Raw genomic sequence first — 26542 nt, 5'->3', positions numbered from 1 at the left:
CCTAGGTAAACCTACTCCTTCGCAGACTATAGAGGCTGGCTTGTGATCTTGAACTCTTGTTCCCTTGCCTGGTTATTTATCATTATCTTTGTCTGCTGCATATTAATCTTCAGCCCCACTCTTACACTCTCCCTGTTAAGGTCCTCAACCATTTGTTGCAACTCGTCTGCAGTGTTGCTGAATAGAACAATGTCATTGGCAAATTGAAGGTTGCTGAGGTATTTGCCATCAATCCTTACTCCTAAACCTTCCCAGTTTAATAGCTTGAATACTTCTTCCAAGCACACAGTGAATAGAATTAGAGGGTCTCCTTGTCTGACCCCTTTCTTTATAGGTACCTTCCTACTTTTCTTGTGTAGAATTGGGTGCACAAATAATATTGCAAGCACAGTATGGATGGCAAGGTTGTAATCACAGCACTAAATATTGCTAGTTTCCCCCAAAGTCCATAAAAAAGGAGAGTGACTATGCGAACGCATTGAAATAATGCATATAATGAACATGATTAATGTCCAAGTAAAAAAAATGATGCACAAATACAACTACAACATAGTATTGCGAACACAGTATGGATGGCAAGATTCTGGTAATCACAGCACAACATGTTGCTCGTTTCTTCCAAAGTCAAAAAAAAAGAAAAGGGGAGTGACGGTGCGAACACATTGAAATAATGCATGTAATGAACATAATTAATGTACAAGTAAATAAAATATTGGTGCACAAATACAACAACATAATGTTGCGAACACAGTAGGGGTGGCAATATTCTGTTAATCACAGCACAACATATTGCTAGTTTCCCCCAAAGTAAAAAAAAAAAAGGAGAGTGACGGTGTGAACACATTGAAATAATGCATGTAATGAAATAATAATAATAATATTTGGGGTTTTACGTGCCAAAACCACTTTCTGATTATGAGGCACGCCGTAGTGGAGGACTCCGGAAATTTTGACCACCTGGGGTTCTTTAACGTGCACCTAAATCTAAGCACACGGGTGTTTTCGCAATTCGCCCCCATCGAAATGCGGCCGCCGTGGCCGGGATGTAATGAACATGTAATGCATGTAATGAACATGATTAATGTCCACGTAAATAAAATATTTGTGCACAAATACAACTACAACATAATATTGCAAACACAGTATGGATGGCAAGATTCTGGTAATCACAGCACAAGATATTGCTAGTTTCCCCAAAAGTAAAAAAAAAGGACGGTGAGGGTGCGAACGCTTTGATGTAATGCATGTAACAAACATTTTTAATGTAGGAGAAAAAAGTGTTTGGTACACAAATACAATTACGACACATGGTTTCAAATATATTACAATGCTTCTGGTAATCACAGTACAAATATTGCGAGGGCCTCAGATATCGCCCCTCAAAAAAAGAAAAAGAAATGATGGTACATACACTTCTATTGCACACATTATATATTCCCACTTATGGGTAGTTTCAATGACTGACTACTTTCCTGTTGCATTGATCTTTGGCACTTGTAGCAATGTTATTTTGACTTGCTATTACTCAATTGATGTCACTATATGTGTTACTGTATCATGCTTTGTATTGCACCTCCTGCTAGGGCCTTGTGGCCTGCAGCATTTCTATAAATAAATAACAATAATAAAGAAACATGGCGTCAAAAGTGAACTAGTGCTATCAGTGCTTATTCTAGTGCATCAACCATGAAGAAAACTCCTCCACCAGTGAAGTTTGACTCCAGCGGAAAAGCTGCAACTTCACGTTGTACTTAAAATTGACTAATACAGCAAGACCACCATCTGAATACTAAGTAGCTCTTATTTAGGCCGTTAGTGGCTCTTCACTGCACCAAACCCAGAATTTAAACGAACACTAAAGAGAAAAATGATTTCGCCAATATAGTAAATTATCATTCTACAATACCAAAACGTCACTCTTATAGGGAGAAGAGGGCTGGTAAACCGGAAAAGATGCAAAGAGGGAAGGGCAAGTGAGGCTGCCACCTTGAGGTTACTGCACCTGCTAGGGCCTAGTCAAATGCTTATAAATGAAAGTAAGCTAAATTGTGTTTTAAGTACCCACTGATCGATCATGGTAAGCTTTGAGAACTTTTGCTGAGCTGACATTGCCACATATGAAAAATAGCTTGAAATTTGTGTAGTTGCACTGGCGCTGAGGTTTCGGTGCAGTATCCAAGAAATGGAACTTTGGCCTTCATTTTCTCTTCTAACAATAAATCTAATATTGCAAGAATAACGAAAATAGTTATCGAACCACTTCGTCAGTGTAAATTGGTTTGTGTTCATTGTTTTATTCATCGCACCCATAAGGCTCTCAACTAAGGGTATTGCACAAGGGGGGACAATAATGAAAATACTAATGTGGCTTCGAAGAAGAGATTGCAATATCTGTACAACTGAATGTGTGTTACGAAAAATACTAAATGAAAGCTGAAAGAATAAGTGGGAACGGTGACCACGAAACATACAAAAAGTGGATTTAAAAAATTTTAGACAGTGATAGAAACAGGTGCAAACACTGATCAACACAAGCAAATATTATACACAAGAAAAAATTTGAATGCAAACAATAAGGCATACTTCAAAGCAGAAATTATACAATTCAATAAACTTCACAAAGAAAAAAAAGAAATGTAAGCAAGAAAAAAAGGCTATAAATGCAAGCAATGTCAATCACTAGAACCAACTGTCTTAAAAAAGAAGATGATGACCTTCCTGAGAAAGAGGAAAAAAATTAGTTAAAAATAATCGAACACACTTACTGGCAGTTTAGTGTCTCTTTAATATCCTGGTCAGATGGGCAAACTTAGGGCATCTTGAGTAAATTTAATTTACTTTGTTCAGTGTCACTTCAGCAGCAGGGTCCTACGTGGCAAACCAAAGTGCCATTCAGGAATAGTGAAAATGATGCTACAGTGAAATCTTAATATAATAAACTTCGTGGGACTACGATAAATTGTTCGTTAATATGAAAGGTCATTATAGCAAAAGCCCCAGAATTAACAATTCTGTGCATCAAGCCATAAGTGTGTAAGTTTTGAATGTGTGGGCCATCCACAAAAACTTGAGTTGGCCCTCTGCCTCTGCTGTTGCTATTTTCCATTGACTCGGCCACTATGTACCACCAAAGCACCGCGGCGCACATGAAAGAGACGCCGTCGACAAAGCCACAGACAATCTCCCAGTCGCCTCCAAAGCACAATGTTCTTTTTTCTTCTTCTTTTCTTTTTTGTCACTTTCATTGCCGCATGCGGTCACAAAACCTATTATGTCGTCACCTCCAGAAAGAACAAAAGAAAAAAAGGAAGAAAAATTGCCTCTACATGTTTTGTTTTTTTTCTTCCCATGCTGTCCTCAGGTATTTTGGAGCCCACACTGTGCTACTTTATGCACAGTTTCATTTGTTAGCCTAACACTACAGCTCCTGTGAAGGACAAACTGAAATTTAGGAGTCCCAGGATTTCTTCATATGACTTCATTGTACTGAGGCATTGTTAACCTGACACGGAAATTGAATAATAATTGTTGTCCTGAAAACTTCGGTGTTCTGAAGTTTGTAGTACTGAAATATTTTTAGATTGAAACTATAGGCAGTCAGCAGGGGATATCTGAAAAGCTTGTTAATGTGGTGCTCATAGTAACGAGATTTCACTGTATATGAAGCCATGAGGCTTGATATGATTCTCAGCATTTAATGCTTTACAAATAATTACTCTTCTCATGCAAAACATTCTGTGTTACAAGAACCTTTACAACAAAGTATAGAAATGCTCCAATCTTGTTAACATGTCAGGGTGTCTACCAAGTTGACATTTACAAATTCCCTGAGCTTTCCAGGTTTTCCCCGAGTACCTTTGCAAATTTCCCTGAGCAACGCAGAACTATGTTTTATGTCAAGACGGGAAACCACGTCGCTCGATGCTGTCACTCTCTAGGAAGCGTGTGAAATTTTTTTTTTAAAAATGCCATAATCCAGTTTGAACACTAAGGAGTAGTGTTTATGTTATTCCAGAAGAGATTAGAAGGAAGGGGTTAGTAAAATGCACAGCAAATAAAATGTCTTTGAAAAAAATTGCAAAACCAGTCGGACATTCTCAAATACGCATAAAAAGGAGATGCGTACAGAAGCAAGTATTTTCGAATAAGAGCTATTTCTATTAACTGATAGCAAGCTTAGTGGTATGAGACCCAAACTTTGTTGCAGCGGGATTCAGCTGTAATAGTACTTTGGCCATCTCAAACACTATTAGCAAGAATTTAGACAAATCACCCCTCGCCAATCTTTTTAATGTGAAACATTCTTTGCCTCATTCTTGGTAGATTGCGCTATGTAGGCAGGCTCCTGTCTCGTCTAGCTTTCATAAAAAAAAATAATAATGTGCGACTGATGCGGGAATTGAACCTCTGCCATTGCGCGCCACAGCTGGGTACTCTAACCATCGGGCCACGATCACGCGCATGCTTCTCTTGTTCTAATGCCAGCCAGCTGTTCGAGAGACTTGGCACGTACACCCCATGTCACTTTGTCGTCATCTTTCCTTGTGACAGCTCATGCCTTGAGGCGCCACGCCCCGTCAGACTGCACCATCTCTAGGACTGGCCCACTTTGCCCATTACTTCTCTTGTAGCAGCCTACATTACTTAGAAACTGTGCAACGTTGTAAAGACTTCACGATAGCCCAAGTTAACCGCGTTTTTTAACATACACCGCATGAAATAGCCATAAGTACGTACGATAGTATAATACGTAGTTGCTGATGACGTCACAATACCGCATTCATCTCGCTTCCGCTCGTCCACTGCCTATGTAGAACCCGACAATCGCCATGTCGTAGGCTTGCCTTGAACGGCTCGCATGGAAATCATGCTATTGCCGTCATACAATCACCTACAATGTGGCTGCTGTCACGCTGCTTTTGTCGCACAGATACACTCACGGCCCACACGCACAACTACTCAATTTGCAGGAACTCCTTGGTCCACTTGGTATCATCTTGCAGAAACCCAAATGATAGTGGATAGCCAAGTACTTGCAGAATGTTTTGCGTAACAGATTCCTACAGTGCGTAGCATTCGCACAATTTTTTTAGTGTTAAAGGCACTTAAAGGAGAAACACTAAGTAATTATATCTTTCTTTAAATTGCATTACTCCGTCAGTTCAATTGCAATCAGAACTCTGCATAGACAAGTAATTCTGCCTGCCAACACCTATTTGTGATGGCAGGGAGAATTAAAGCGTGGCTGAATCACAAATTTGACTGAATTACCACTTTGGCTTAATTACAAATTTGGCTGAATTACAACTTTTGGCTGAATTGCAAAGGTTCTGCCAGATACTGATGCTTTGCAGTTCAGTCTTTGACTCTTACAAAATACATGGCAGCCCATCTTTAACGAGAAAATATTGAAATACAGGCACCATCAAAATATACGACGTCATGGCAAGATACTGCAGGAATTTCAAGGCTGTGCTGCCCCCTGTAGTATTTAGTTCTCACATTTTTATTTTTTGCTTACCAAACCTCTTCTCACAGTAATAATTACTTTGTTTGGTATTGGAGTAGTTAACTAGCACAGCTGAAACCATTTTTCTCTTTAAAAACACAATTTTTACAATCACAACGCAGCAAGTATCATACCACTTCGTGTGCATCTTGCTCCCGTCTCTGGGCAACACCATGGATGTCTCGTGGCTCTTCGCACAAAGGTTCATCTGAAACTATGTAAAGTGAAAAAAAAGCATTACTACACGACAATAGGAGATCCAGTAAGGGGGTGTGAACCTGAACTGAGGAACGGTTAGGTGGAACCAAACTATTGATAGGTCGTGCTAGGGTGCTGGGATGGTGTGACAGTTGTTCTCCATCCTAGACACTTTGCAAACAACTTTGGTAGTTCAATAGGTGGCAGTAGTTCTCCCTAGCAGCTTTGCACATTCGCTATGGACAACTAAAAGAAGCTACACAATGTTGCTGCAGCTGGTCTGCATACAGAAGACAAAAAATACTAAAGGCACATGTTATTAGAGCGTCACAGATCCCATCAACAAAAAGAGGGGCCGAATATAGAAAAGTCTAATAACGAAATGAATTTCAATCGTGCATCCTCAAAAAAAGTAACTGCAAGGTGATACAAAATTTACCTCTCCTAAATAGGCCCAGCAATACTTCTGTTTGAACACAGAAGATAAACTTGCTTAGCCACTAGCTAATACTGTCATCAATATCACTTATTTATCTTTGCGCATGCACATGCCAGTAATGACCAGCAGCCTTACCGTTCTCCCTGAAAAGTGTACGATCATTAGTGCAGACTGTTGGGCCAGTTGGTGCATAATGTAGTGTTGTTAAGTAAATACGGGCAGGAAGAAACGAGTGTCTGTCCTGTACACTCAGTTTTTTTCCCCGCCCGTATTTGCACTTGATGACACTATATGTACGATCATTATAGTTAACCATTAGTACTAACATGTATGGAACAAAAACTTTTAAGTGAAAGGAGAGTTTAAGAGAGAAGCTGCAGAAGAAGTTGAAGACCGTGCACAGAGAGATGGAATTAAAAAAATACAGGTGTAACATTAGGAGACGGAAAGACAGCGGTGTGGACCAGAGAGCAAAAGGGGGTAGCCAATGTTCTAGTTGACATTAAGAGGGAGAAATGTAACTGGGAAGGCCATGTAGTGCATAGGGAGTACAACTGGTGGTCTACCAGACTTGCAGAATGAATGCCAAGAGAACGGAAGTGTAAAACAGCAAGGAACTGTGAGGAAATTAGGAAATTTGAAGGGATACGATGTGGTCAGCTGGAGCAAGACAGAGGTCACCGGAGAGCACTAGGAAAGGCCTTCATTCAGCAGTAGACATAACAAGGCTGATGATGATGATAATCGTGATAATGCCCCCTGCAAGCCTACAATTTCACTGAAAAGGCTGCCTGATTTTTCTGAGATTTTAAAAATTCACACTTATCCCTCCTTTATTCGGGGTAAATACCATGGCTATGGGAAGGATTACTTTAGACATCAGCACGAAGCAATGGCTCTAACAAAAGCAGGGGCAGAGGATGGAGAAATATCATTACTGATGTGCTAGTGCCACCATCTGACGGTGAGCGACGCCGCTGATAACACGGTCCCCGAGACGAGCGGTTACAATTGAAAGTCGTGGTACACTACCTTACCATCACACTGATGCAAAGTTTGGCACCAAGACGGACGGAGCACTGTGGGCGACACTTGCTTAGGCACAGTGGCATGTATTTGAGTGGAGTTAGTACAATACGAAAAGAGTGGAAAGGCAGCAAGGCCATGACAGCAGGAGCATAATGTTGCCGACCACTCTACCCATACGAGGCACAATCAAAAGCTTTTTGCTAGAAAAGACTTGTCAGATAGATTACCCACAGATATTAGACACGTTCCACACCTTTCACAAAAGGCACTGCAAGGCCTCTTCACGTACTGACACACCAAGCACCCGTGCAACAGGGCACATTGTAAGCAACACCAAAGTGCACAAAAGGTAACACCAACCTTGAGATGAGGGCTCTGCCTTTATTCCCACCGGCTTCAACATGTCTCAGTGAAGCTGCAAACAGGCAGTGGGCTGTGTTCTCTTTCCGGATGCTAGAACAAAAATAACAGCATTGTCACCTCTTTCAAATCCAAGCACCAGAAAAGCATGGAAGCTAGTCATACACTCATATTTATTAAAGCGAAGTTTTTTTTTTTTTTTGCTTCTTCCCCCTCCCCCTTTTATGGTTGTTGGCTGCAGCTGTTTTGCCAATTATACAACTTGGATCACTGGATATGTGAAAATTGTAGCACTGTGCAAATAGTAATTTTCAAAACCAAGTTGAGCACGAGTTGAGTAGTGCCAGAAGTGAATTGAACTGAATACTTTTCAAGCAGATAATTTTATAGTAATGAATAGTTGTTATCACAACTAACATAAAACAATGCTCACATCTCAGTTGTCGAGTTTCTGTCATTACACACAATACGTTATGAAGCGTTATTAAAAGCACGAATGGAGCAAACAAGTAGTTCCTTCACAAACACAGGGCTATTCAGGCATTGCAAATGATCGCTCTACAGACTGGTAAATATGGCTACCCATGTGATGTAGCCTCCTTCCCTATGCAACTTCTCATGTTTTAGTATGTCTATACTATGCCCACAGGGGTGAAAATTGACAGTACATTTGCTTCCTTTAAATGCTTACTTTGGCACAGTTGATATCTTGAAATATTACTAAAATATTCACATTTACAAATAGCGACCATTCAATTTGAAGACCCTATCGAATAGGACACTATCCGATTTCGTTATTCGAAAGTTTTGAATGCTCGCACAACCCTCGCAAATGGGCCTGTGAGCATTCTTAGCTCATCATGAAGAATGGGCGTGTTCAGAATAGACAAGCAGAACAAAAGTAGGGAAGTTGCCAAATGAGAGAGAAAAATTTATTTACAGAAGAGCAGAAAGGTTGGCCTTAGCTATAGCTTGCTCTGGCCTGCTACTCTAGACTGGGGCAGGAGAAAACTGAAGAAGTCAGCTACAAAGACGTGGTCAACAAAAGCAGCCGAGTGCGGACAAAGACGTGAAGTGACGAGACCCTGACCACACCATGCAATGAGCACGAAGCGTTGAGCTACAGAGAAGTGAAAACCTTTCTGTAAACATCAAAGAAAGCTTCACTTATCCCTGATTAACGCATGAAGTGGGAGCTGCCAGTTTTTGATGCATCGCATTATATGGTTGCCGGTCAAAAAATTCGTGTGAAGCCAAGCCCTCTTTCCCAATACAGGGCGAGCATGTGCACTTTAAGCTCATTGTGTGCACAGGTGATAGCTGCCATCCAGTGTATGGTGACAAATGACCCACTGTCCACGATCACAATAGGCATGCCAACGCAAAACATTCTACAAGCCCGTCTACTTTCACCGTTCCCCGTACACCATACGTAGAAAGGAGACACTAAACCTAAGCAAGAAATGCCTAGGTCTATACAAAAAGGGGGATAGCAGGCAGTATGGTATGACCTCGTAAGTACCCGACCAGTGAGAATGGAAGGTGAACTAATGGGGACCGAAAACAACAGGATGCACCACTCATGCATTAATTACGCATGCACACGTTGGTTATGCCACACCGGGCATCCCGCAAACAAATTAAGCAGAGCCTCCTTGAACGGGAACGGTCAAAGGTATGCGTAGCATTGTAGGGCAGTCGGCGTGTTGCGGAATCTGTATGCTCAGCAATGTAAATATGTGCATCTTTCTGCTCGTACTCCTTATGCATACAAAATTTTAAAATGCATACTACATCAGCGTAACTGCCCGCGATTCATTATCATGCATAACAAATTCCGCACCACGCTGACTGGCATTAAATGCTATGTATATTTTGTACAGTTCCCGCTTAGGGAGGTTCCTCTTTAATTTTTTGTACAACAGCAGTAAAATGCAGGTGGGTGCATTAGGTAAAGGGGCGTGCAGTGAACCAATCAATGGTGCAATGTTAATGAACAAGCACTAAATAGCACACAGCGATGCATAGAAACAGAAGATAAAAGTTAAATGTTAAATGTTAATGCGAATATACAGCAGCATACAAAAAGGAACGGTCGAAATATACATCAAAACCAGTGTATACAGTGACCAGAATTTCTACAACAGCAAATTCGAAAGAAGATGTACTTCTCGCTTCCTTTGTTTGTGCTCAGACTTTGCAGCTACATTGCATTTTTCTGCCTACATCCGTGAATGGAACTGTACATTTTCTCGCGTGTTTTATCCAGGAAAAAAAAAAGGAAAAGAGCGGGCACTAGTGTATGCACACCTCACTATACAAGAATTGAGCTCTTGGAGAGACATGAACTGGCTTCCTGGATGTCTGAAAACAGAAATCCAGATAAATGCAAGTGTTTCATTCTACAATGTGGACCAAAATATTTAGAACTTGTTACGAATATTGAGCAGCAACAAAGTACAGGTTAGCCCATAATTTTCTATTAAAGGTGCTGGAATAACAATGTTGGTCGATGCAAAAGCATAAAACAAATCCTCAAACAGTAGCGACCGTAAACAACAAGCAGTGGCCCCTGGCACCGGCACGAGATTTTTGCTTGGAATTGGAGACAGTGTTGGCACTTGTGAACTACCAACAAACAAACCCAGGAAATGAAGCAGGACAGATGGCGGTTTCATTCACATATTGGTCTCAAAATTGTGCATTATCAAGGTCAGTGGCAGCATACATAACTAGTGCAAATTATCACAATTGTCTTGCCCTGTTGCGCAAATGCCACCATACTAATTCCAATTATTTTTGCTGCATCTGCAAAGTAACTCAAGCTGTTTAAATACTGTGAACAAAGAAAGAACAGATAATCCTTGTGTGTCTTCGAAGTCTAAACGCCAATTCTCTCTGCCCGGTATTATGGCAGAAAGACTTTTTATAGCTAGGGGAATGATAATAGAAGTAATCTATGCACTGCTGTTAAGCATGCGACTGAACGTGACCCAAGATTTTGCTGCAAGATAGTGCTTTGATAACGTTTCTATCTTGAAGTATGCGAGAACGAACAAATAAGCCTAGGTATGTCTAGGTCCTGGATTTGGCAAGATTCAGTCAACAATGTATGTTAAATCCTTTAGCCTTAAAAAGGGTGATGTTACCTCACATTCACTTTCTATTTTCTTGATTTATGCTTGAGATCTGGTACATATATCATCCCTTCCAGCTAAGCATGATGCAAGATAACAGTGACACGATATTTACAATGGCCACCGTTGAACACAATATACAAGCACAACATTGTGCGAAAAGAAAGAGGGCATTGGGACACTGAAACCCCAACTTCATTACTTTTATGCTCAATGAAAAGATTTGCGATTGTTGCAGGGGTCTTATCTAGATAAGGCTAGGCAGTACAATGTAAAACCCTCAACTAGACATTGTACAGCAGTGTGCAGTACATAATTCAATGTATTCAGAAATTATTTCACTCCAATGAAACAGCTCCACCTATAAGAGGTATTTCACATGGCAGGCCCTGTACGCCAGGACAGATGAAGTCGAGACAAGGAACGCGGCACAAGACCAGCCCGAGGTAAAATTTTGCAACACAAATAGTCTGTGCATATGTTACCCAGACAGTTGTCACAGATATCAATAAACAACACAAAGAGGTATCTTCTTTCCATAACAAACAACCACATTCCCAGATCGCAAAAACTTCTAATTAATGTCTTTAACCTTTGCCACGTGCTAAAGGACACAGTTTTGCTCTCCACAAATGAACAATACGGTAGGTGCAAGATAAACTGGAGTCAAATGCTGCACCCACTGATGTGTTTGCAGTGTACCATTGGTGTGACAGGTGATCAGCAATATGCGATTACTTTGCCTACACAGCTTGATTCTAATCAATTCGAACAACTTCCCCTGTTCACCCTGTTTCTTTCATGGATGATATTTTTACTTCTATTGTGGAGCACTCAATGATAAAGGAAAATGGCAACTGAGCAAGTCACTGTTCCCACCCACAGCTAGACATATATTTATGCAGAATGATGAGCAAAACGAGAACAAGGTGAAAGCAGGAGCCAATGTTTCGACAAGTGGACTTGTCTTCTTGAAGCCTTGAAGAAGACAAATCCACTTGTCGAAACGTTGGCCCCTGCTTCCACCTTGTTCTCCTTTTGCTCATCGTCTTGAATTTCCATCTCCCGCCTACCCCGTGTTTTCCCTGGATTTATGCAAAATGTCACACAGGCAGAACGCTGGCTTTGCACCTTTGCGCTAGTCACCATGTCACAGCCAGCAGCACTTGGGAGTCCTAAATGCCATCAACAGCATAGTGCCTAGCTGCTGATGAGAGCCAAGTCAGGTTGCATGCATGTAAAAAAATGCTAACACACATATAAGCCCATGTCTTCATTTTGTATTTGCCTGTAGGAGCCCATCAGCATGAAGCAAACATCACAGGCCTATTAAAGGTTCCACTTCCGTGTCCTCTCCAATTCATCTGCCTTCTGTCATCCTCTTCCTTACAGATCATAACACCCTGCAAATTGCCGGGTATGTCGGCAAGGACAATCACCCTTAGTTTATGTCACAGGACAAGATTCACCGGTACAAGACAACATTACCCAACATTTGGAGGTCACTCCTTTCTATGTTGAACAGGCTTATAGTGGAAAGGGCAAGTCGTTGGATAGGTCTCCAGCCAAAGTTCTTAGCACTGCCCACTTCCTTCATGTTTTGCATCAGAGTACCGTCAGGGGAGGGTGGAGGAGCTCGCACCAAAACATAGGAAAGGGTGGGAGGGGTCATCAGGGTGTCTACCAAGTTGACATTTCCAAATTCCCCGAGTTTTCCAGGTTTTCCCTGAGCACCTTTGCGAAATTCCCAGAATGAGTTAGATCTTTGTTTTATGTCAAGACAGGCTGACACCACGTTGCCCGATGCTGTCACTCTCTAGTAAGCATGCTGAAACAAAAAAATGACTTAATCCAGTTTGAATAGTAAGGAGTAATATATATTTTATTTAAAAAGAAAACAGAAGGAAGGTGTTAGTAAAATGCACAGCGAAAGAAATGGTAAAGCCCATTCCAAATTGAGTCGAACATTTTCAAATACGAATGAAAAGGAGATGCATACATAAGTAAATATTTTTTTAATATCAGCTATTTCTATCAACTGATAGCAAGCTCATCTGTATGAGGTCCTGAACTTTGTCACAACTAAGGTTCTCTCTCAGCAGCTGGGAAGTCAACCTTAACTGTCCTGACATACTCTCAGCCCGTACACAACATCTCAGTGTTGGGTTTCACTGCGTAAACAATTTATTTTGGTTTGGATGAGGGACACCTGTCTCAGCATCAGCCATCACTTAGTTTTTTTAGCTCAAGCTTCTTCAAAAAGGTGGCGGCACCCTTCCTTTCCCGTTAATTCCTCAGTGCGTCGGTCCTTTCTGTTCTCATCCTCCCTCTACCACGCTTTCACCACATGGATCATCTGAAGCATCTTCTTCGTCAGTTGTACAGTCAACATTTGATTTCTTGGACTTCCGAGGGGCCGCAAAACAAAAAAAATGAAAAAAAAACGGGCAGTCTGAAAAAAATTAATGCATGTCTTTAACTGCCTTTAAGGGCTACAATTACCACAGGCACGTCTCAAAAAGCTCTGAAGGCCTGCCAGTACGCTTTTTAGGCATATCAGGGCTTGTACTGTGACAGAAGACGACGTGCACGCATGTGTAATTAAGTAATGTATACTGTGTCCCGCGACAATTGCCCCCTTCCCACGCTTGTTTTGCTTCACCGCCTCACACTAATGTACCGAGGCGAAGCTAACTTTCGCAGACTGGCATTACGCAACGCGCTGTGCTCTGCGAGCTTCAAAGCCAATCGCTAGGATTACAAAGGCGGAGTCGGTGCCAGTGGTGATAGCGGCGAATTCTTTCAATGAAAAACACGGCACCGCACGGCAAGAAGCTTAATAGCGAACATAGAAGCAGCTAGGCCTGACGTTGCCGCGGTGGTGGTTACGGATTTGCGGATTTGCCTGCGAGAGTGCCGGTTCGAGGCGGCGAGATAATCAAAATAGCGGCGGTGGCGGCTTTGATTAATGCCATTTCAGACCTGCAGTCAGGGCAATATACATTGACTATATGGAGTACGTGGTGGTGCCGCAAAACCGTGCAAATTATCGGGCATGTCCGAAAAATCGGGCGCCTAGAAAATCGGTCGTTAACTACTCTGGCAATACATCGTGCCGATGACACGGCGTCAATAATGATTCGTTGCGATTCCACTGTTACTGGAGCCAGCATTACCACGACTTTCGTTCCCTTTCAATAAAGTTGCAGCTAATTTTCCCTGATGGAAGCACAAATTCCCTGAGTTTTCCCCGAGTTTTTCCAGACTGTTCAAATTCCCTGAGAATTCCCGGTTTTCCCGGTTGGTAGACACCCTGAGCAAGGAACTGTGAGGAAATTAGGAAATTTGAAGGGATACGATGTGGTCAGCTGGAGCAAGACAGAGCTCGGAGAGCACTAGGAAAGGCCAACATTCAGCAGTAGACATAACAAGGCTGATGATGATGATGATAATCGTGATAATGCCCCCTGCAAGCCTACAATTTCACTCAAAAGGCTGCCTGATTTTTCTGAGATTTTAAAAATTCACACTTATCCCTCCTTTATTCGGGGTAAATACCATGGCTATGGGAAGGATTACTTTAGACATCAGCACGAAGCAATGGCTCTAACATAAGCAGGGGCAGAGGATGGTGAAATATCATTACTGATGTGCTAGTGCCACCATCTGACGGTGAGCGACGCCGCTGATAACACGGTCCCCGAGACGAGCGGTTACAATTGAAAGTCGTGGTACACTACCTTACCATCACACTGATGCAAAGTTTGGCACCAAGACGGAGGGAGCACTGTGGGCGACACTTGCTTAGGCACAGTGGCATGTATTTGAGTGGAGTTAGTACAATACGAAAAGAGTGGAAAGGCAGCAAGGCCATGACAGCAGGAGCATAATGTTGCCGACCACTCTACCCATACGAGGCACAATCAAAAGCTTTTTGCTAGAAAAGACTTGTCAGATAGATGACCCACAGATATTAGACACGTTCCACACCTTTCACAAAAGGCACTGCAAGGCCTCTTCACGTACTGACACACCAAGCACCCGTGCAACAGGGCACATTGTAAGCAACACCAAAGTGCACAAAAGGTAACACCAACCTTGAGATGAGGGCTCTGCCTTTATTCCCACTGGCTTCAACATGTCTCAGTGAAGCTGCAAACAGGCAGTGGGCTGTGTTCTCTTTCCGGATGCTAGAACAAAAATAACAGCATTGTCACCTCTTTCAAATCCAAGCACCAGAAAAGCATGGAAGCTAGTCATACACTCATATTTATTAAAGCGAAGCTTTTTTTTTTTGCTTCTTCCCCCTCCCCCTTTTATGGTTGTTGGCTGCAGCTGTTTTGCCAATTATACAACTTGGATCACTGGATATGTGAAAATTGTAGCACTGTGCAAATAGTAATTTTCAAAACCAAGTTGAGCACGAGTTGAGTAGTGCCAGAAGTGAATTGAACTGAATACTTTTCAAGCAGATAATTTTATAGTAATGAATAGTTGTTATCACAACTAACATAAAACAATGCTCACATCTCAGTTGTCGAGTTTCTGTCATTACACACAATACGTTATGAAGCGTTATTAAAAGCACGAATGGAGCAAACAAGTAGTTCCTTCACAAACACAGGGCTATTCAGGCATTGCAAATGATCGCTCTACAGACTGGTAAATATGGCTACCCATGTGATGTAGCCTCCTTTCCTATGCAATTTCTCATGTTTTAGTATGTCTATACTATGCCCACAGGGGTGAAAATTGACAGTACATTTGCTTCCTTTAAATGCTTACTTTGGCACAGTTGATATCTTGAAATATTACTAAAATATTCACATTTACAAATAGCGACCATTCAATTTGAAGACCCTATCGAATAGGACACTATCCGATTTCGTTATTCGAAAGTTTTGAATGCTCGCACAACCCTCGCAAATGGGCCTGTGAGCATTCTTAGCTCATCATGAAGAATGGGCGTGTTCAGAATAGACAAGCAGAACAAAAGTAGGGAAGTTGCCAAATGAGAGAGAAAAATTTATTTACAGAAGAGCAGAAAGGTTGGCCTTAGCTATAGCTTGCTCTGGCCTGCTACTCTAGACTGGGGCAGGAGAAAACTGAAGAAGTCAGCTACAAAGACGTGGTCAACAAAAGCAGCCGAGTGCGGACAAAGACGTGAAGTGACGAGACCCTGACCACACCATGCAATGAGCACGAAGCGTTGAGCTACAGAGAAGTGAAAACCTTTCTGTAAACATCAAAGAAAGCTTCACTTATCCCTGATTAACGCATGAAGTGGGAGCTGCCAGTTTTTGATGCATCGCATTATATGGTTGCCGGTCAAAAAATTCGTGTGAAGCCAAGCCCTCTTTCCCAATACAGGGCGAGCATGTGCACTTTAAGCTCATTGTGTGCACAGGTGATAGCTGCCATCCAGTGTATGGTGACAAATGACCCACTGTCCACGATCACAATAGGCATGCCAACGCAAAACATTCTACAAGCCCGTCTACTTTCACCGTTCCCCGTACACCATACGTAGAAAGGAGACACTAAACCTAAGCAAGAAATGCCTAGGTCTATACAAAAAGGGGGATAGCAGGCAGTATGGTATGACCTCGTAAGTACCCGACCAGTGAGAATGGAAGGTGAACTAATGGGGACCGAAAACAACAGGATGCACCACTCATGCATTAATTACGCATGCACACGTTGGTTATGCCACACCGGGCATCCCGCAAACAAATTAAGCAGAGCCTCCTTGAACGGGAACGGTCAAAGGTATGCGTAGCATTGTAGGGCAGTCGGCGTGTTGCGGAATCTGTATGCTCAGCAATGTAAATATGTGCATCTTTCTGCTCGTACTCCTTATGCATACAAAATTTTAAAATGCATACTACATCAGCGTAACTGCCCGCAATTCATTATCATGCATAACAAATTCCGCACCACGCTGACTGGCATTAAATGCTATGTATATTTTGTACAGTTCCCGCTTAGGGAGGTTCCTCTTTAATTTTTTGTACAACAGCAGTAAAATGCAGGTGGGTGCATTAGGTAAAGGGGCGTGCAGTGAACCAATCAATGGTGCAATGTTAATGAACAAGCACTAAATAGCACACAGCGATGCATAAAAACAGAAGATAAAAGTTAAATGTTAAATGTTAATGCGAATATACAGCAGCATACAAAAAGGAACGGTGGAAATATACATCAAAACCAGTGTATACAGTGACCAGAATTTCTACAACAGCTAATTCGAAAGAAGATGTACTTCTCGCTTCCTTTGTTTGTGCTCAGACTTTGCAGCTACATTGCATTTTTCTGCCTACATCCGTGAATGGAACTGTACATTTTCTTGCGTGTTTTATCCAGGAAAAAAAAAAGGAAAAGAGCGGGCACTAGTGTATGCACACCTCACTATACAAGAATTGAGCTCTTGGAGAGACATGAACTGGCTTCCTGGATGTCTGAAAACAGAAATCCAGATAAATGCAAGTGTTTCATTCTACAATGTGGACCAAAATATTTAGAACTTGTTACGAATATTGAGCAGCAACAAAGTACAGGTTAGCCCATAATTTTCTATTAAAGGTGCTGGAATAACAACGTTGGTCGATGCAAAAGCATAAAACAAATCCTCAAACAGTAGCGACCGTAAACAACAAGCAGTGGCCCCTGTCACCGGCACAAGATTTTTGCTTGGAATTGGAGACGGTGTTGGCACTTGTGAACTACCAACAAACAAACCCAGGAAATGAAGCAGGACAGATGGCGGTTTCATTCACATATTGGTCTCAAAATTGTGCATTATCAAGGTCAGTGGCAGCATACATAACTAGTGCAAATTATCACAATTGTCTTGCCCTGTTGCGCAAATGCCACCATACTAATTCCAATTATTTTTGCTGCATCTGCAAAGTAACTCAAGCTGTTTAAATACTGTGAACAAAGAAAGAACAGATAATCCTTGTGTGTCTTCGAAGTCTAAACGCCAATTCTCTCTGCCCGGTATTATGGCAGAAAGACTTTTTATAGCTAGGGGAATGATAATAGAAGTAATCTATGCACTGCTGTTAAGCATGCGACTGAACGTGACCCAAGATTTTGCTGCAAGATAGTGCTTTGATAACGTTTCTATCTTGAAGTATGCGAGAACGAACAAATAAGCCTAGGTCAGTCTAGGTCCTGGATTTGGCAAGATTCAGTCAACAATGTATGTTAAATCCTTTAGCCTTAAAAAGGGTGATGTTACCTCACATTCACTTTCTATTTTCTTGATTTATGCTTGAGATCTGGTACATATATCATCCCTTCCAGCTAAGCATGATGCAAGATAACAGTGACACGATATTTACAATGGCCACCGTTGAACACAATATACAAGCACAACATTGTGCGAAAAGAAAGAGGGCATTGGGACACTGAAACCCCAGCTTCATTACTTTTATGCTCAATGAAAAGATTTGCGATTGTTGCAGGGGTCTTATCTAGATAAGGCTAGGCAGTACAATGTAAAACCCTCAACTAGAAATTGTACAGCAGTGTGCAGTACATAATTCAATGTATTCAGAAATTATTTCACTCCAATGAAACAGCTCCACCTATAAGAGGTATTTCACATGGCAGGCCCTGTACGCCAGGACAGATGAAGTCGAGACAAGGAACGCGGCACAAGACCAGCCCGAGGTAAAATTTTGCAACACAAATAGTCTGTGCATATGTTACCCAGACAGTTGTCACAGATATCAATAAACAACACAAAGAGGTATCTTCTTTCCATAACAAACAACCACATTCCCAGATCGCAAAAACTTCTAATTAATGTCTTTAACCTTTGCCACGTGCTAAAGGACACAGTTTTGCTCTCCACAAATGAACAATACGGTAGGTGCAAGATAAACTGGAGTCAAATGCTGCACCCACTGATGTGTTTGCAGTGTACCATTGGTGTGACAGGTGATCAGCAATATGCGATTACTTTGCCTACACAGCTTGATTCTAATCAATTCGAACAACTTCCCCTGTTCACCCTGTTTCTTTCATGGATGATATTTTTACTTCTATTGTGGAGCACTCAATGATAAAGGAAAATGGCAACTGAGCAAGTCACTGGTCCCACCCACAGCTAGACATATATTTATGCAGAATGATGAGCAAAACGAGAACAAGGTGAAAGCAGGAGCCAACGTTTCGACAAGTGGACTTGTCTTCTTGAAGCCTTGAAGAAGACAAATCCACTTGTCGAAATGTTGGCCCCTGCTTCCACCTTGTTCTCCTTTTGCTCATCGTCTTGAATTTCCATCTCCCGCCTACCCCGTGTTTTCCCTGGATTTATGCAAAATGTCACACAGGCAGAACGCTGGCTTTGCACCTTTGCGCTAGTCACCATGTCACAGCCAGCAGCACTTGGGAGTCCTAAATGCCATCAACAGCATAGTGCCTAGCTGCTGATGAGAGCCAAGTCAGGTTGCATGCATGTAAAAAAATGCTAACACACATATAAGCCCATGTCTTCATTTTGTATTTGCCTGTAGGAGCCCATCAGCATGAAGCAAACATCACAGGCCTATTAAAGGTTCCACTTCCGTGTCCTCTCCAATTCATCTGCCTTCTGTCATCCTCTTCCTTACAGATCATAACACCCTGCAAATTGCCGGGTATGTCGGCAAGGACAATCACCCTTAGTTTATGTCACAGGACAAGATTCACCGGTACAAGACAACATTACCCAACATTTGGAGGTCACTCCTTTCTATGTTGAACAGGCTTATAGTGGAAAGGGTAAGTCGTTGGATAGGTCTCCAGCCAAAGTTCTTAGCACTGCCCACTTCCTTCATGTTTTGCATCAGAGTACCCTCAGGGGAGGGCGGAGGAGCTCGCACCAAAACATAGGAAAGGGTGGGAGGGGTCATCAGGGTGTCTACCAAGTTGACATTTCCAAATTCCCCGAGTTTTCCAGGTTTTCCCTGAGCACCTTTGCGAAATTCCCAGAATGAGTTAGATCTTTGTTTTATGTCAAGACAGGCTGACACCACGTTGCCCGATGCTGTCACTCTCTAGTAAGCATGCTGAAACAAAAAAATGACTTAATCCAGTTTGAATAGTAAGGAGTAATATATATTTTATTTAAAAAGAAAACAGAAGGAAGGTGTTAGTAAAATGCACAGCGAAAGAAATGGTAAAGCCCATTCCAAATTGAGTCGAACATTTTCAAATACGAATGAAAAGGAGATGCATACATAAGTAAATATTTTTTTAATATCAGCTATTTCTATCAACTGATAGCAAGCTCATCTGTATGAGGTCCTGAACTTTGTCACAACTAAGGTTCTCTCTCAGCAGCTGGGAAGTCAACCTTAACTGTCCTGACATACTCTCAGCCCGTACACAACATCTCAGTGTTGGGTTTCACTGCGTAAACAATTTATTTTGGTTTGGATGAGGGACACCTGTCTCAGCATCAGCCATCACTTAGTTTTTTTAGCTCAAGCTTCTTCAAAAAGGTGGCGGCACCCTTCCTTTCCCGTTAATTCCTCAGTGCGTCGGTCCTTTCTGTTCTCATCCTCCCTCTACCACGCTTTCACCACATGGATCATCTGAAGCATCTTCTTGGTCAGTTGTACAGTCAACATTTGATTTCTTGGACTTCCGAGGGGCCGCAAAACAAAAAAATGAAAAAAAAACGGGCAGTCTGAAAAAAATTAATGCATGTCTTTAACTGCCTTTAAGGGCTACAATTACCACAGGCACGTCTCAAAAAGCTCTGAAGGCCTGCCAGTACGCTTTTTAGGCATATCAGGGCTTGTACTGTGACAGAAGACGACGTGCACGCATGTGTAATTAAGTAATGTATACTGTGTCCCGCGACAATTGCCCCCTTCCCACGCTTGTTATGCTTCACCGCCTAACAGTAGTGTACCGAGGCGAAGCTAACTTTCGCAGACTGGCATTACCCAACGCGCTGTGCTCTGCGAGCTTCAAAGCCAATCGCTAGGATTACAAAGGCGGAGTCGGTGCCAGTGGTGATAGCGGCGAATTCTTTCAATGAAAAACACGGCACCGCTCGGCAAGAAGCTTAATAGCGAACATAGAAGCAGCTAGGCCTGACGTTGCCGCGGTGGTGGTTACGGATTTGCGGATTTGCCTGCGAGAGTGCCGGTTCGAGGCGGCGAGATAATCAAAATAGCGGCGGAGGCGGCTTTGATTAATGCCATTTCAGACATGCAGTCAGGGCAATATACATTGACTATATGGAGTACGTGGTGGTGCCGCAAAACCGTGCAAATTATCGGGCATGTCCGAAAAATCGGGCGTCTAGAAAATCGGTCGTTAACTACACTGGCAATACATCGTGCCGATGACACGGCGTCAATAATGATTCGTTGCGATTCCACTGTTACTGGAGCCAGCATTACCACGACTTTCGTTCCCTTTCAATAAAGTTACAGCTAATTTTCCCTGATGGAAGCACAAATTCCCTGAGTTTTCCCCGAGTTTTTCCAGACTGTTCAAATTCCCTGAGAATTCCCGGTTTTCCCGGTTGGTAGACACCCTGCATGTATATTGAGCCAATACAAGCAAGGAACATGTTCAGAATCCATACCATCAAAAAGATGGACTTTGAACGTTGAAAAATTTCCTTTCATTGTTTACATGAACGTTTCAAGCTTGTTTTAACTTTACTGATGACACAAGGACCATCATAACATTTTAAACTTAAAAAAACTGTCTTAGAATTAGTGCTAACTCTGCGTTCATTATTTTCTTATTTAGTCTTAAGTGCTAGTATTGAGGCTACACACGTCACCGCAGAGCAGCGATTTCATCAAACACACTTGCTACCGAGTGCACTCCACAGCATGTGTAACTAAACTTTTCCATCTGACAGCCTGCATGTGACACTAACAGCAAAGTGCACTTACTCTAAGTTACGCTGAATTTTCCCATCTGACCTGAGGCTAACTGCAGCACTATTTCAGCGAGGAGGCTGATAGCATAAAATTTTCAGCCTCCTCATTGAAATAGTGCTGCAGCCAGTCGAACAAGGGGTGTAGGGCTCACTCCACTGTCCACACTAATTACCCGGCAAAAAAAAAAAGTCGTAATAACTTGTCGCTTATCGACAAATTTTTATTTTGAAGGCGCCTTTGCCAAGCCATTGAGAACAGAGAACACTTCCCAATATACTACAGGCATGCCTTCTTAATGTTGCAAGGAATTTCAATGAATGCAAATAACCATGGGAAGATCTAGCAAATTTCCGAAAGAACAGACATTTAACAGAATAGCTGTAACAGATTATCATTTCACAAATCAAAACATGCTTTTTGTTCCACTACTGAGTGCATGTAATTGCATCTGAATAATAACAAATTTTCTGTGGCTATTTGAAACTCTTTAAAGGAGTACTAACATGGGCATTTTCTAACCTCATATTTTTTTTAGCCACATAAAAGTCGACATGAAAACATTAGAAGAAATACTAACAGGCCTATGGGCACCCTGTATACTTTACTTTTATAGGCAAAGGCTCGTGCTAATAGGCAAAGGCAAAGTGCTCGTGACCGTGCTCCAAAAACTAGACAATCGCCCCTTCACAGACGAGAAAGTTCTAGGACACTGGTCCAGACGGGTTTCTGCACTCAAGGCCTTAAGGGCTTTGCACAAGTTCTTAAGGACATGTGAATTGTGCGAATTGTACGCCTTTGACTATTGTTGCGCGTAACATCGCGTTACTGTGTGCATTTTTCTTTTTTTTTTCTTCTCTCTTCCTTCTCCTTTTATTCCCTTTACCCCTTTCCCCAGCACAGGGTAGCCAGCCGGTATTCACACTGGCTAACCTCCCTGTCCTTCTTTCCCTTTTGTCTCTCTCTCTTACTTTAATAGTGCTTTACATAAACCAATTTCCATTTTACTTTCCCAGAGATGTATGTGTCATGATGCAACAACACAGAAGGTGGTCACGTAACAACAATGTGATGTTTTGCCACTTGCTCCAGTTTGCTCAGTCATCTGCTCTGCAGCCACAGTGGATCGCAGAGTAGCAGCATAGCAAATGACCAAATGAGCCAAAGGGATCAAATTACAAACATCATAAACATCTTCTGCATTATGACATCATGACACATCTTCTAGGAAATTAAACTAAAAATGGTTAGTGGAAACAGCAATGAATAAATTATTTAGATATTTGGGGGCTTGCTAGTATATTTCTTTCTAGAGTTCCAAGCATTTCATGCATTTTGTATATATAATTTCTTTAAAAGTAAGAAATGCCCTCTCAGCAGCACACCTTTAGGACTATACAAGAAACCTAAAATACCATGTGTCAACCATGCTCCTTTGCAATAACCTTCAATTTCTTTATGATGCTTACTATGATAGTACTGTCCCCATACTTGATTTCTTGTACAGCTACATTTAAAGGCGTGAGCCATGCAATACAAGAACAAATAGCTGTTTTTCTGGGCAAGAAACCATCATGAATACTTACAATAGCGTTTGTGGAAAGTGCAGGATATTTTTCCAGCACGTCTTTCACACTTGGAATTTCAGAGGCAATCCATCCTCTCCTGTCAGCAAATGTCCGCTTCATGCAGTCAGACAAATATTCATGATTCGGGCTAGCTTTGTGGCGTTCTTTGCACATCCCAGCTATATGGGCGGCAATGGACTCCTCATCCTCCCCGTCTGCCATATTTGCGACCTAGAAAACAAGTTAACTAATTACCTTTGCAAAAGCAGTACTGTAGTGCAGAGAGACATAACTAGACAGCAATGTTTGCAAGTACTGAGAACATGTGATGCTTTATTGAGAAGTCATTTGTTTACTAAGAATGGTTCAGATTAAGGTAGTGCTGAGAGTATTGAAAAATACTAGACTTCATGAAGTTTACTTCACTGAATATTTGAATAGCGATTTCAGCCAAAAATATCATCCTTTGTACAGCAGCAGTAGCCCATATTGTTACCCAGGTCCCCATTTTGACCATTGTCACACCCATGTGTCACAAATATCCTGAAAGAAGTAGTAGGCATTTTTTTATTGCACATAATCACTTGCGAACACTTTCATGTCATTTGTGTCATATCATTCTTACAAAAATTTCGTTCCTTGCATTGAGCACATAAGTCTACAGCAACAAATTTGGCTTATAAATTCAAGTAGCATAAAGGTCTCAGCAAAATACAGCCAGAAATTTGGTGTCATCAATGCACACTCAGACTACCTTCCTTATTTTCCTTTATCAGATAACTTCTGACCACCTCACTACATGCCACATCAAATTCCTTGACTGCAATATTATTTCCTCTTTGCGGTGACAATTACAAAATGCATACCAATAAGAGTACAACTTCTTGGAATAGGGTTTCTCTACAAGTTATCTCTCGTACATCACAAAAATTGGAGGTAGTGGTCACAAACTGCTGACACCCACACTGTTCAACCCAATCTAGTGGCTGATAAGCCATACAATGAGTGTCCCGCTGAAAGCTAGATGCATGGTGAATACACACTTCTTCCCCTTTTCTCTCTGCACTTCACCACATTCCACGAGATAATAAGCTTCATCTTCTCCTTTTATTGTCCACAGAAATTGTGGCTCACACTCCCTATGGCGGTATTGGGTCTTGCTTTTGTTTGTGTATGCAGTCGCCTTCATTCTTCTCATCTTCTTTCCCCTATTATCACGTTGTCTAAGGCTCTCAAAAAGGCGATCATAATACAGCTTTGACTACTGCACTCACCCACACATCAGTGATACGTGACCCTACCACCCCCCAAATTTTGTGACATACAGGGATCACTTGCAAACAGTTAAAAAAAAATATTATCACACTTTTTGAATTCATCCATTAAGATATGTTATTATTTATTATGTGTTGAACATTTCAGGAATTGCGGTGTCATACCCTGATTTCGGAGTTGGCTATCAAGAGCAAAAAAAGTCAGACAAATTTTGTCAGTTCTGCTTTAGGGTACATACAGTAAACACATTTGGATTTATCTCCCGCATGTGAGAAAGATCCAAGTGCAGCAAGTGGCAGCAGTTGCAAATAACAGCTAACAACATGCACTACTTAAGTCCAGAATCAAGAATGGGGCTGACAGATGCAGCAGCACACTGTGGTATAAACGTTATAAAACGGGTAAGGTACCTCTGAAAGGCCACCTTGTCATCCTCGGCATGTTAGATTTCGTGGGTTAGTAAGTGACGTCACTTGCAGTTGTTGTCGGAGGCGGCTGGTTGTGAAGGGAGAGACTGCGAAGAAAATAAGTGCTGTCGCCCGTAGTCTGTAAGTGTGGTTCCTAAGGCGAGCGGACAAGAGGGGGAGAGTGGGAAGGTGGGGAGAAAAACAAAGAGAGACTTGAGGGAAAAAAAAAACAGAACAAGAAAAGAAAATTAAGGGTATGGGAGAGTGATGGGGGAGCGAGAGAGTAGGGAGCATTCAGGGGTGTCGTTGGCAGCATGCTTTTGTGGCTTTTGAGGAGCCGGTGTATGCGCGAGTAACAAAAAAGACCCAAAAAGACATAAGTTGAAAGAATAACTTGAGTACCGTAGCAGCAATGCGTCGGGTAATTTTGAAGGAGTTAAGATGGCTCCTTGTTGCCTTGTCGCCATCTTAACTACTTCAACATTACCCGACGCATTGCTGTTACGCTACTCAAGTTATTCTTTCAACTCATGTCTTTTTGGGTCTTTTTTGTTACTTGCGCACTGACCAGCTGACCGGCTCCTCTAAAGCCACAAAAGCATGCTGACAACGACACCCCTGAACGCTCCCTACTCTCTCGCTCCCCCAGCACTCTCCCATAACCTTAATTTTCCTTTCTTGTTCTTTTTTTTTCCTCGTGGTCTCTGTTTTTTTTCCCCCACCTTCCCCCTCTTGTCTTCTCGCCTTAGGAACCACACTTACAGACGTCGGGCGACAGCGCTTATTTTCCTTGCAGTCTCTCCCTTCACAACCAGCCGCCTCCGACAACAACTGCAAGTGACGTCACTCTACTAACCCTTTAAAACTAACGTGCCGAGGATGACGAGGCCACCTTTGACGAAGATAGGTCCTCCTATCAAAATGTTGGCCAGCCTTTCTTAGGCACCTTACCCTTTTATAATCTTTATACCACAGTGTGCACTACTTAAGTGAATTTTGTTGTGAATTAGGGTCTTCAATATATATATATATATATATATATATATATATATATATATATATATATATATATATATATATATATATATTAATGATACGCTAGTTAATGAGAAGCCTGCTTTGAGACTCAATTCGTTTAACATCCACTGGGCATTTAGAACAGTACTGACTTCCAAAGCCGATGTGCATTGTAAAGTGACATGCAGCTGTATGCAGTTTCAGGGCACTCTATTGTAGGACCCATTGTTAGTCATGACAGCTATGGTTCCCAATAACCTTTCCCAAACAATTGTACATCTTAGGATAAGTAATAAACAAGATATCTGTACATACTGCAGTGGGCCTTGTCATTCTACGAGGCAGTGCAGGTCGCATCTCCTGTCTCGGCCTTTTTTCTGGCAGTCCCTCGGATTCATCGGCTTTCCTTAGCTTACTTCTTTCATATTTGGCCTTAAACCTGAGGGCCTCACGCCATGAGTCCTGTAATTCCGCACTTCCATCAGCAGAGAAAGAAAAACATTCCTCCGCACCACAGTGCCTAACAGTTATGCATAAAAAAATTTGATCGTGCTGTCTGACCCCCCCTAAGCACACAATGCGCTTCACATTAGAAGCAGTTAAACATCTTTCCTTGAGAAAATATGTAGGCATGACACGTACCACAATTAACAACTTCACTTTATGTGGTCCATGCTTATAAGTGTGATGCACTGCCCAGCTGGA

General features: G+C 41.9%; 1 long non-coding RNA gene across 1 annotated transcript; it reads right to left on the bottom strand.

Moving 5' to 3' along the window:
- Positions 1 to 14782: 14782 nt before the first annotated feature.
- Positions 14783 to 26340, bottom strand: LOC139051808 (uncharacterized). Its single transcript, XR_011509562.1, has 3 exons — positions 26153 to 26340; positions 23157 to 23369; positions 14783 to 14862 (listed from the first exon to the last, which is right to left on the bottom strand). It is a non-coding gene; the product is annotated as an uncharacterized lncRNA (long non-coding RNA).
- Between the last annotated feature and the right edge of the window lie 202 nt (positions 26341 to 26542).

The sequence above is a fragment of the Dermacentor albipictus genome, unplaced genomic scaffold, assembly GCF_038994185.2.
Source record: "Dermacentor albipictus isolate Rhodes 1998 colony unplaced genomic scaffold, USDA_Dalb.pri_finalv2 scaffold_14, whole genome shotgun sequence".
NCBI lineage: Eukaryota > Metazoa > Arthropoda > Arachnida > Ixodida > Ixodidae > Dermacentor > Dermacentor albipictus.
The sequence above is the reverse complement of the archived record's forward strand: the minus strand, read 5'-3'. Positions and strand labels throughout refer to the sequence as shown.